Below are 12,970 nucleotides of genomic sequence, written 5' to 3' on the forward strand. Positions count from 1 at the left end.
AACAGACACACTCAGAAATAATATTTAGCCAGCTATCTGGGCACCCTGCAGTCCAGTCAAGATGACTCATAAAATTAACCATTAAATCCCCACAATCTAAATGTGAACGCATACAAACAATGCCAGGTAAAAGAACAATTCTTGGGAAAAGGTAACAGGTGGTTTCAGAAACTCATTGAAGGAGAAAGGGCCATCTTATATTCCTGAACTGAATGACTTGAAATGTGGGGAGCTCATGGAAATGCTCTACATTGTCTGGGTTTGATCTGTTTCAGACAGTGTGATTCATGATGTCATGCAATTAATACCAGAATCTCTGATATAACTAGACGCCTTTGGGGTGCAAATGAGGATCATTAAAAGACACAGAAACAAAATAATCAAGGAATAGAAGAAGTTAGACTAGATAAGGTTAGAGACATTTCTATGAAGCAAACCTGTTCTTGCTTTGTCAATTCTTCAATAAGAAGAAATCAAAGTTAATATCAAATATGTACCATATATCACTGCAGTCATTACATTTATAGCAAAGCACAATTAAAATAAGTGGTAAAGTTATTTTGTAGTGTGAGTTCAGGAAACTTCAATAACTCTTCTTTCAGTGTCATATTAATACCTCAAATTTAAGAACTTACTTTTGTATTGTGCTGGATCGAGCAGAATTCAACTTGAAAATTACAGGTAAAATGCTGGTGTTTAGAATGAGCAGACAAGAACAGTGGTGCCCTAAGAGTGTATCTATTTTTTTTTTAATGTTTTGCCCTCTGACTCTCTCTCATATTTGACGCATGGTTAACTTAATAGTCTGAGGTTTGTAACCTTGGATTCTCATGGATCCAATAGCTAGATGTACAGCTGATCCAGCTTCAAAGAGCCTCAAACCGTAAGTCAATTTTTTTGTGGTATTCTCTGGGCTTTGCATTTTTTGCTAGAGTCTGCAAGGACCAGACTGCAGAACCATTCTGGTAAAAATTTGGGAAAAACGAGTTAAGAGATTTAAGAGTGGGGAAAAGGGATTTTCTTTTAATCAGCAGCAGTCCTCAAGCACCCCGAGGCTTTTGCTCACCTAGCTCTACAAATGGAATAAAAGGGCTATTTTGAAACATGTAAGAAAAGGAGGAATGAGCAAGGGATGCAGCAGGCACTTGTTCTCCTGTTTCTCTTCCATCCCACTTGAAGGTGCGGGGGCAGGGGATTGGCCGCCCTCAGCCTGCTGGACACAGAGGCTGAACACGGCAGAGGCAGCCGAGGACTGGGAAGGGGGAAAGCCAGCCCCAGGCAGACAGCGCGCTAGGTGGACAGCGCTGGTTCACAAGCTTTGTGGACTAGAACCCTCAGCGTGAAACAGCTTTTAATTCTGCAGTGCCGTACCACCCACTACAACACCAAACTATAATTTCACTAATTAGAGTTCAACTTAGTCTGCAAATGCACACTATTTGCTATTTTGCCTTATTTATTTATTTATCTGTAAAGACTTTGATTCTACAATACCATTGGGATCTTGACTTCCACTTTGGATTTGGGCTGACAGTTTGATAAATATTATCTCAGAGGACCCCACAGCCTGATAATTCTCCTCTGGAAGCCTGAACAACTGTGTTAGTCTTAAATGCAAATCAAACCCAAGAAGAAGGTGTGGGTTGACACTAGTTGGCATGACACTCCGCCTAACAGCTTACTGTGCCGAATCTAATAAAGCCAAAGAAGAGAGCCAACGACAGGAGAAATTAGAGCCAACGTCCCACACTAAAGAGCACAGTGCAAGCCTGGTTCAGCCCTGCAGCCCCAGAACTCTCTTCCTTTATAAGATTCCTTGATTTCCTTCCATCTACACGGCATCTCTCTGCCCAGGTGATAAATGGGTTCTGATGTGGAACAGGGTGTGTGTATCTAGTCCCCTGGGAGAGAGATGACAGAATGCCTGGGTCCACCACCTTGCCCTGGTTTCCCGTGAGCAGGTGTATATTTATGTCTCTCCGGGAGATCTTCATACTGACAAACAAGGATGTTTATTGACGGCTTACGGAGGAGGAGTACCACATTTCACTGAATCTAAGTTGCCATCTACTTGCAACTCGCATCCTGATTTCAAGCATGCTTCGAAGTAAAAATATGTGCATATTTAAACTGATGGAGAAATCCAGACATAGGAAACTCATTCAGGAAAAGAACAGACTAACTTGGTGATCTCAGATCCACAAAAAATGAATGCGTACTAGAATGTTACTCTGAGGCTCTTTCAGTTCTATATGTATAATATATAATATACCATCTAGAAGCCCATCTACAGGTAATTGGTAAAAATAAATTACATCACAGCTGGATTATGGAATAATATGTAGCCACTGCAGTATGAATTAGATCTACCTGCAGGGCATCTGAATTGCAATGGTTATATATATATATTGTTCTTTTGTTTATTTTTGTTTTCCTTTTCTCCCCAGCTTTATTGAGGTGTAACTGTTATACAAAAATGCACTTAATTAATGTATAAAACTCGGTGAGTTTAGACATATATATATGCACTTGTGTTATTATCACCACAATCCAGTGGAGAATGAAATAGGCTTCAAAACAGTATTATAATCTTATTTTTATAATATTTATAAATGTCAGTGCATCACACACGTCTGGGAGCATAAAAATTAAATCGTCTGCAGTTATTCTTTCTAAGAGGTGGCATGTTTTTGGGTGACAGGTAGAGTCTATGTTTGAATTTACACTTGTGTGTGTGTGTTTGTTAGACGTTTTGTTTTTCATGCTAAGTACAGATTACTTTATAATTAGCAAGAACGGTAAAGGCATTTCAGCTGTGAAAAAAAAATCTGTAATCTATATCTTTAAAACTGTTAACCAATATGCAATTTATGTGGATGTAGTGGTGAACAAAAACAAACAATATCCCTGTTTTCTCAGAGTCACAGTCAAGTCTGAGACAGAGCTGGACTGCACACGTAGAGCAAACCCTGATGGTCTGACGGCAGAGGCGGCCTTGGATGGAGAGCCTAATGGAACCTGGCCCGAGGGAGGGCGGGGGAGCTGCGGCTGCTCAGAGTGGCTTCGGAGCCCAGGGCATTTGGTGGGGGAAAGGACCGAGTGGCGGGAGGAAGGTAGAACCGCCAGATTACGATTACGTCTGGGGAGCTGCGGTTTGAGGGGCCCTGAGACATCCAAGTGAGGCATCTGACTCTGAAGCTCAGAGGACGGGCTTCAAGTGGACAGAGCATCCGGAGCTCGTAGGGAGGGTGACGGGACTGTCCTGGGGGCGGCCGGGAAGGGAGAGGGGGCTCCGGGAAGCGTCTGAGAGGTGTCCCGGGGGCAGGAGGGATGACACAGCCAAGAGGAGGAAGGGCAGAGCTGGGCCCAGGGTGGGCGCTGCGGGAGCCGGGGTGACCTGGGCAGACGCGTTTCAATGCCACAGGCGGTTTTGGTCGGGGTGCTGGGGGCAGAAGCCACGTTGGGGGCGAGACAGGGGGAGAGGATGAGGCATCTCTCCCGAGGCTGGACAAGAGAGGGGGACCGAGCCGAGGGTGGCTGTCTTTTTCCTTCCTAACCTGGGAGAGACTGCCCAGGTATGAAGCCTTGTGAAGATGTCCTCCCGTGAAGCGACTGCAAATACAGGACAGGAGTGGGGCGTGTCCCCGTGGCGTTTGGAGGCAGGAGAGCCTGGCTCCCAGGAGGCTCCCGGCGGGGGCGCCCCGCCTGCGGCTCCGCCCCCAGACTTGGGCCCCAAGGGGAGCCCCCTTACCGTGTGTTCTGAGGATTCACACCACGCTCCCCGCTCCTGGTGGGAAACCCGGGACGCCGACGAAGGACACGTCCTCAAAGACACGGCGACTCAGGTGTACACACTGCCCCCGTGAACACACCTTTCCAAACCTTTTAAGGAAAGCTGCTGTCTTGGAAAGGCCCCGAGTTGAAAACACACACGCAACGTGCTCTTTATCTGTTGCACAAACACTGAACACCTGCTGAATACAGATACTGCAGGGGCTACGTGGAGACACGAAGCGACTGGAGTTCAGGGGCTCCATCAGTCCCCAAAGCCCGTGCTACAGGAAGAGCGGGTGCCTGAAAACTGGCCCTGCCCCCCACCCCCCACCCCGTACAGCAGCGCAGATGGCCCTCGGAGCTTCCTAAGGAAACCTTTATCAGCAGGTGTAGAAGGTAAGACCCAGCTATGGAGCAGAAGCTCCCCATCTACTCCGAGAACTGACAGCAGGACGGTCTCTTTCCCTCGCACACCGGGAAGGGCCCACTCTCCCCACTCCCACTCCCTGGAGGGCTTGTGAAATCACACACTCTAGAGGCTGGACCACACCTAGGATTCCTGATTTAGGGGTGGGTGGGGCCAGAGAATCTGCATTTCTGACAAGTTATCTTGTGGAAACTGCTTGTTCAGGGAACCCTACCTTGAGAACCAATCCCAGGGCATTTCATCATTTGCAGGGTTGAAGGCTGGTTCCCCACCATCCCAGACTGCAGCGTGGGCGGGGCCTTGAGCATAGCAGCAGTTCTAGTCCTGGGGGAAGAAGACATTTGATTAGCAGCGAGCTGTGGCCTCCCAGGCCAGCCCCAGTACCTACGGATGCCAAAGCCAGGGGAGTTCATCTTCCCAAAGCAGAAGGCTGCGAACCACAGTCTAGGGGCCAAGTACTACCCATCTTGTTCCTGGAAGTAAGTAAATAAAGTTTTATTGGAATGCATCCACACTCAATCACTTTCATGTTGTCTAAACTGCTTTTACATCACAGGGCAGAGGCAAGTAGTTGCGGCAGAGACAGGAAAGCCCATAAAACTGGAGCTATTCCTATCCCTAGTACTTGTGTTAATAGCAAATTTTAGCCTTATTATAAGCCCTGAAGGCCTCACTGTTTCATACGGTAGATTAGACAAAGCTGATAATAGTAGTGTAGATTAAAGCCTACTTATGGGTCTTTGGATAGAATTTATAATAAAACCAAGATAGACGGTCATCCCTCAGTATCCAAGGGTGATTGGTAATGATACTTTCCCCCCACCCCGCCCAGATACCAAAATCCAGTATCTCAAGTCTTTTATGTAAAGTGGTGTAGTATTTGCATGTAACCTACCCACCTCCTGCTGTATACTTTAAGCCATCTCTGCACTACTTATAACACCTTATACAATGAAAATGTTATGTAAATAGTTGCCAGTGCATGGCAAATTCAAGTTTGGCTTTTTGGAACTTGCTGATTTTTTCTGAATATTTGCCACCTGCAGTTGGTTGAACCCGTGGATGTGGAACCCACGGATATGGAGGGTCGACTCTATTTCCATCCTCATGGCCAGTTCTGGGTGTGGATCAGGGTTATTCTGGCATCCTGGGAGCCTAGGAGTTCCCTTCCTGGAGGACACCTGGGAACGCCCAGCAGAGTGGCCTGTGGTGACTACAAACGGAACTGCTCCCCTAAGCACTGCGTGCCTCGGGCTTTGGCCTGGGCACCCCTGCACTGCAGGCAATCCTGCCGATGGATTTACATGTGGAATACGGGCCATGCGCAGCTGTGTGTGGGGAGCACAGAAGGGTCTGAGCAGGGGGACAGTAAAGAACTCTAAACCTGATGGTGGGTGTTGTTTCATGTTTTTGTTTTGTTTTGTTTCTGCTGACTTTACCTTCCTGCTACTCAGTACAGGCAGGCATGTCATAAAGATGATGTAATTCTGCTTGTCACATTGTGAGCTGTGTCCTATTCCTATCAGCCACCTGAAGATTCTACTCTGGATCTCAGGGATTTACTTGTCCAGGAACAAAGAGCCGAGAGCAGCTGCAGGAGGCCTTGAATGCGGGCATCCTGGCCACGTTCCCTGCTTCTCCCAGCGCCGTTCCCGAGGCAGGTGGGCTGCAAGAGCCATCTGAGGACCAGTCTGGTAGCAGCGGGACTAACCTTCAGCCAGTTCATGCCTGCGTATCTCTGCTGCTTTTCTATGGCCTCTGCCATCATGGCTGTTAAACAGTTTTTGATATTATTTTAGGATATATCGTCTAACTTTTAAATGACAGTCACAATGCGATTCGAGTTAAATGAGAGTTACGAATACACGTGTTCAGCGATATGTGTTCTGATTGTTCAGACTGACGGAAATTGTAAGACGTTGTTTTTATAATGATGCGTTATAGGTAACGGGGGTGTCAGTCTGACAAAGAAAGTCGTGAGTTGTGTCTGTTTCTTATCCATTCTACAAAAATTAATTTTATGTTATTATAATATATAAAGTGTACCTGAAATTGTCATCCTTGATATTAACCCCTCCCACCTTTAGTAGTCTGTTCTTTGCCTGCTATAAAATGGCAGATACGCATTTTCCTTTCATCCTAAAACAAGCCGGCTAAAATATAGATCCTCAGAGGAGAAAAATGCTGCCTTGCAAGTTAATAGAGGAATGCCATCACTGCATCTGTAAATCAGACTGCACACTTTTGTACTGGTTAGAGGTGGGGCTTTTTGCAGATAGTTTTATATCATAAATGCCAAATTAACTCCTGTAGATTATGGTACTGATCTTTATTGTTACTTTATATGAATAGACTCTCATAAAAATTCACCCGATCTCAAATGTAAAAATAGATACTCATAAAAAGTCAGAAACCTGGGCAGGAGAGAGGAAGGATGGGTGATGAAAAGCCTATTTGATTCTTGGACTGGTCTGCAGTGTTAATTTATCTTGAAATCTTGGTTTTGCCTTAAGTAGAATAATGGAATCAAGTTGTGGTTTTTTAAAAAAGTTATTTATTTAATTATCTGTTTATTTATTTATTTTGGAGCCTATGCCTGTCTGAGTACTTTAGGTTCTAATCTAGAAAAAGACGTTGTCAGAGTCAGAAGAACTAAAGATTCTTAGTTCAGAAGAACTAAAGTCAGAGCTAAAGAATCTTGAGTGAATCTTTGCTTGAGACTCTGTGCCTTGTATTTTTCATAGAAAATACAGTTTTAACCAGTGGTATTTTTTAATGCTTTGGTATAAATTCTCCATTTTGCAATTATATGTCATTAAATGCATGGTAATAAAACCCTCTGTTCTGCATGGTCTCTAATATGAAGTGTGTTATTTGAAGTTTATTTCAAATGTATTCAGACAGTGACTACTGAGTGCTGTGAAGGCCCATTAAAAAGTGCTTCTCTTTGCTCTATGTTCAGTTTTTCTCCAAGTCAGACTATGTCTCTTGTCTATCTAGTGATATATGTCTCTCTTCAGATAATGTAACTACCACCTTTATAATCCATGGATCATGATTATAAACAAAATGTGTCTTTTTTTAATTTCTGTAATTTATCCTCTAGCTATATTGAACTTAGACTTTTAATGAGGGTATCAGAATTATCTACTGCAATTCCTAGACTAAACAATGTGTGTTTGAGTATCAAATAGTATTGTATCTGTTACAGTGTAGGTGCTTAATATATGCTTTAAAATGAATGGGTTAATGAAAACAGAGACAGTGTCTTCAGTTCAAGGCTTTTAAACATCTTGAAATCCCTTATTTGCAATTGTTATCATCTGCAGAATTTGTCTTATTGTCCTGGTTCATTTATTTATTTTCTTAAAAATTAACTCAGTCTTCAGCCCTCTCACTAGATAATCTGAATTAATTTTATGTCTATGCTTAAAAACTTTGAGGTGCTGGTTTCTTTTATACCCAGGCGGTGGGTGATTCATGCCGATAATGTAGATCGATCTCCAGGTGTCTCAATTACAAGAGCCAAATGTTTCTACTGTGGCTTTGAGGTCCGGGCCATTGATGAGTCCCAGGAGATATTCACTGGTTTCCTAGAACCACATCTGCTTTAAGCTGTCAGCCAGAAAAAAAAAAAAAAAAATCAATCACATCAAAAAGTATGTGTGTGATCTGTGAAGATATATCCATGTACAATTGTGTGTTAAAAGGGCCAAAATTTTCAAGCAATGAACTGTAAGAGCCCACAGAAAGTTTCCCCATCACTTCTAATGCTCACATTCTTCCCTCGGTGTGTGGGATCCTCACTCAGGTGAGCTGAGTCATTTTGCTGAAGATTAAGAAGCCGATTGCAGACTCTTCCATGCTGACCATTTTAAAAAGAATTAATATCTTTATATATATATATATATATATATTTAAACATCTTTATTGCAGTATAATTGCTTTACAATGGTGTGTTAGTTTCTGCTTTAAAACAAAGTGATTTATATTTTAATAGCCTGAATTTTTAATTTTGCTACCAAAATGCAACAGCAAAAGAGGAAATAACGCAGGGGAGCGTGAAGAAGAAGTTGAGTGGAGACCATATGAAGTCGGGCCCACCCAGGCAGCAAGAGAGACAGTGCCTTGGGAACAGCAGGGCGGTCATCGTGTTGCAGGAAACCATCGCTTCTGCCATCTTTTTATGGCTGTAATCTGTTAACAGATGTCACACATGGAGTTATCACTGCCCAAACTTCACAAATGTAAACACATTTCAACCTATTTTTAGACAGGAACTGGCTGTGCTATTATAATGCTGAAATTTAACTGGAATTAAAATGGAACTAAACTGCTCCATGGAATTTAGGACGCTACACACACACACACACACACACACACACACACACCAGTGCACACACTGTGTTTTGTTGGAATAAGAGTGGAGGTCAAATAGATAACTAATGAGAACCTACTGTATAGCACAGGGAACTCTACTCAGTGCTCTATGGTGACCTAATGAGAAAGAAATCCAAAAAAGAGGGGATATATGTATACGTATAGCGGATTCACTTTGCTGTACAGCAGAAACTAATACAACATTGTAAAGCAACTAAACTCCAATAAAAAAAAAAAAAGAGTGGAGGTCAAAACATGCTCTCAAAATTCTGGGGTCAAAGTATACTCTTAAAACTGTGTCCTCCATATTGAAACAAAATGCGTTGACAGATGTGATAGCAGGAACAAACATCACGATATTTGAAAGAGAAATTTATGACAGCCGCAACCTCTTTTTTTTTTTTTTTTTTTTTTTTGCGGTACGCGGGCCTCTCACTGTTGTGGCCTCTCCCGTCCGGACGCGCAGGCTCAGCGGCCATGGCTCATGGGCCCAGCCGCTTCGCGGCATGTGGGATCCTGCCGGACCGGGGCATGAACCCGCATCCCCTGCATCGGCAGGCGACTCTCAACCACTGTGCCACCAGGGAAGCCCGCCGCAACCTTTTTGAGTGGAAAGACCGAAATGCTTTTCTATTCATTCTTCTTTGCCTGCAAACAGCCAGGGCCATGAACAAGTGTAGCAGAAAGCTTCCTGGTGCTGGGAAAGGAAGGCGTCTTGTTCTTGTTTGGGCATAAAGAACGCGGCCGTCCTTTTTTTCTATTTCCCTGTTTCCCCAGCATCATTAAACGCATGTTCTCTGTTATAGTCATTTTGAGTCAGTCACTGACTGAACCGTCTTTTGTGCTCTGGCAAAGATAATGTATCTGGGTTTCCTTAGTGATATTCTAAACACATTTTTTTGTGTGCTCCCATACAGAGCACATAGTTTCGGAGGAATTCCTGTTGTGTGGGAGGCCAGCTCAGCCCCATTCACACACTCAGCCTCCCAGATGTGGCCCCTTGGGCCTGGTCCTATCTTGGTTTCAGCCGCCAGGCTGCTCCCCAGCATCCTTGTCGACAACCACAGTGGCCTTTCTTCATTTACTTATTTACTTTGTATCTGCGTGGTGTACTTCAGCTTTTTTTTTTTTTTTAATCTTCCTTTGAGTAAGTTAAGATTGTGAAAAAAGTTTTCTCCAGGAAAAGGGAGCTGAAATGCCCCCTGATTCCTTTAATTGCATAAATGGGGGGTGGGCAGGAGGTGGGGGAGGGCAGGTGGAAGAGAAAGGAGTGGAAATCAGTTAGCACCCTGGATCGTCAGATAAGATGCCCCTCTATTAAAAACTCAAGACATGAGACCGGGACGTTGGCACCAGACAGGGGCTTACTGTTATTACAGTTCTTGTTAAAATTTGACCCACAGGGTGAGTTTTTTAAATCTCAGTGAAATAGGGTACTGACCTCTTCAAAACTCTCAGATGTGCGCAGGAGATGAGACCCGAGATAATATCTATGGTGCTTTTTGACTAAGGAAGGTCACTGTGTGACAATTTCAGGGGGACACCTGCAGCACGGCTTTGTCAACAGGGCCTTGAATGTGAACAAAACACACACAGTCATTTCCCACCAGGATGTGACATCCGGGGCCGACCCTGAACACAGGCACATCTGGAGGATAACTATTTCGGGAAGCATTTTCTCCTCTGGTCTGTGACTTAATCTGTCGGGTATCTGGGAGGGGGTCAGAGAGAAGATCTGCCTTCAAAGTGTGAATGTCTTCAAGTGTGGCTGGGGGAGTGGACCAGGGGCTAGGGAGCCTTGAAGCTCAGGCGCTGAGCTGCCAAAGCCACTATTCTGAGGCTGATTTAACCAGAACAGTGGGGGAATCAGGGCTCTCAAGTAGGCCAGTGCTTAAAAATGAGTGATATAAATGTTACTCATTGTACGACTGAGGGAAAGACATCATGCACAGGAAGCGATTACAATTCTTTATCTACTGGGCCCCGTCGCTAAGGAAACTCTGACTCAGTGCATGAAAGACAGCAGTCCCTTTGGAGTTCAGGCCAGTTAGTCATGATAGCTCTGGATCCTCTGGTATTAATAGCAATCACATCGACCAAGTGGACAGCCCTTAAGGTCTGAAGCAATGTCCACATGTATAAGCCTGCTTTATGCACATTAGAAGTCAATGTTATTCATCCTCATTTTTCAAATAAAGAAATCGAGAGCTACAGTCTGGCAGGAAAAAAAGGATTCAAATCCAGATCTTCTAAGTTCAAGTTTAAGCTTCATTGTCCTGCTACACTAGAGCTATTCTGCTTAAACGCACAGGTCTTTAAGCTGTTGTGCAGAATCCTGCAAATGTCAACCAGATGCCATTGCATGATGCGAACGCAGTATAGACTGGTGTGTACGTGGGAGGTGTGCACCTTCATCTCTCAATTTTTAATCAGAAGAAAAATGCTGACTTGTGTTTGACTTTTACCAAAAAGTTCCTGCAGAAGGAACTGTCTTCTGGCATAATTAACTCAGAGGAAATACGTGTCTCTTGGGGCTGAAAAACTTGAGGGAGGTCCTAAATTACATGGACATCACATACTTTCATAAGCTACTTTGTTCTTTTTTTAAAATCATCTCAGGAATCATTTATGTTTTGGAGATAGCAGTCTTATTTACACTGAAAAACAGTTTTATATGGGTTGTCTTTCATTCACGGTGAGGCGATGAGAAAAGAAAACAAAATTTGTTTAGAGCTCCAGTGAAAAAATAATTGATTGGATGGTAGGTTAACTGTCAAAATCAGAACTTTCCCATACTATCTGAGGAATGAAAACACATCCTGATTAGTAACCCTCACCAAGTTCGGAAGGTTAGAGGTGATTCAGTCTCCATGAATGTGGTCTGATCTTATTTTAAGAAGGGCCTCTGAGTCATGTGGAGTTGTGTCAAAATATGTGTTGTGTTATGTTTTGTTATTTTAAAAAGGCAGCTTGGAGGGAGGAAATTGAACCATCTTTTTTTCAAAAAAATCTCTGCCCTTTAATGGAAGAAAAGGGCAAGTCAGTTCCCACACATCTCACTTACTCTCTGTAATGCAGGCTCTGATGTATTTTACCACAGATATATTCTAAATGCGGTTTGCTATAACCTTACTTACTTAGAGCATTTTTAGTTTGTAACTTGAGCTGTTCTTACTTAATATTTATTGTTAGATGTGGTTACATGCACTGCTTAGAATCGAACGAAATTTACTATTTATCTGTTACTATCTTGACTGATTAGCTATCTTGAATGATGGTTATACAGATACATGTACTATTTTTTTTTTTTTTTTTTTTTTTTTTTTTTTTTTTTTATGAGTTACGCGGGCCTCTCACTGTCGTGGCCTCTCCCGTTGCGGAGGACAGGCTCCGGACGCGCAGGCTCAGCGGCCATGGCTCACGGGCCCAGCCGCTCCGCGGCATGTGGGATCCTCCCAGACCGGGGCACGAACCCGTGTCCCCTGCATCGGCAGGCGGACTCTCAACCACTGCGCCACCAGGGAAGCCCTACATGTACTATTTTAATCAATGTAAAATATGCAAAATTTTAAGCGAGCTTCAGTTTTCCCAACCAGAAATATAGGAGTAGAACCAATCTTGCCTATATTCCTGGGCAAGCACATGGGGTAGGGGCATCAGAGGTGTGTCATGAGAAGGGGACTGACACTCTCAGGCAGGGGGGAAGAAGGCAAAGGGATGCCAGAATTAAGGGCTCAAGATCCCTAGCTTCATAGGAATTTGCTCTTATAAACGCATGCTGAACTTCCCAAGCCCATGTCTTTCCAATAAATGTCCTAAATTTAATAAAAGAGATGCTGTGAAGTTGGGAATTCAATTTGGGCTGTAATTCACCACTCCTATAATGAGGCCTTGGGCTTAATTTTCAGCAATCTAGGCCCTCTGGCTACAGGAGGGAAGATTTCTTACAGGGCCAATCGAGAAGCTTTTTGGTTCCTTCTGTAGATCTTAATCTAGGAATTTAAAGCCCTGAGCACATCATTTTCTTTTCCTAAGTTGTCTAGCGTAGTTAGAAGCAACCAACCAACCTGATTAGGCTCCTATTTTTCACCAAAATGTTCAAACTCAGTAAATACTTGGCCACCCAGAACCTCGTCCTCCATAGGCACGTAAGCGCAGGTGTGTAAAGGTGATCATCTGAGTGACTGTTTTGCCACCACAGGCTAAACACTCCTTTACCACTGGATATGGGGTCCTTTGTGTCTTAAATCTAATCAGATGAGAAAACCAATTCTAGAAAACCCAGAAACAAGAGAGCTCATCCTTAAGGTTCTGTCCCTCAGGAAACACTATCAATACCAAATTCTATTTCAGGTTTAAATCAGACAAGCAGAGCAGATCTACAGCTTT

Source organism: Phocoena phocoena, chromosome 2, assembly GCF_963924675.1.
Source record: "Phocoena phocoena chromosome 2, mPhoPho1.1, whole genome shotgun sequence".
NCBI lineage: Eukaryota > Metazoa > Chordata > Mammalia > Artiodactyla > Phocoenidae > Phocoena > Phocoena phocoena.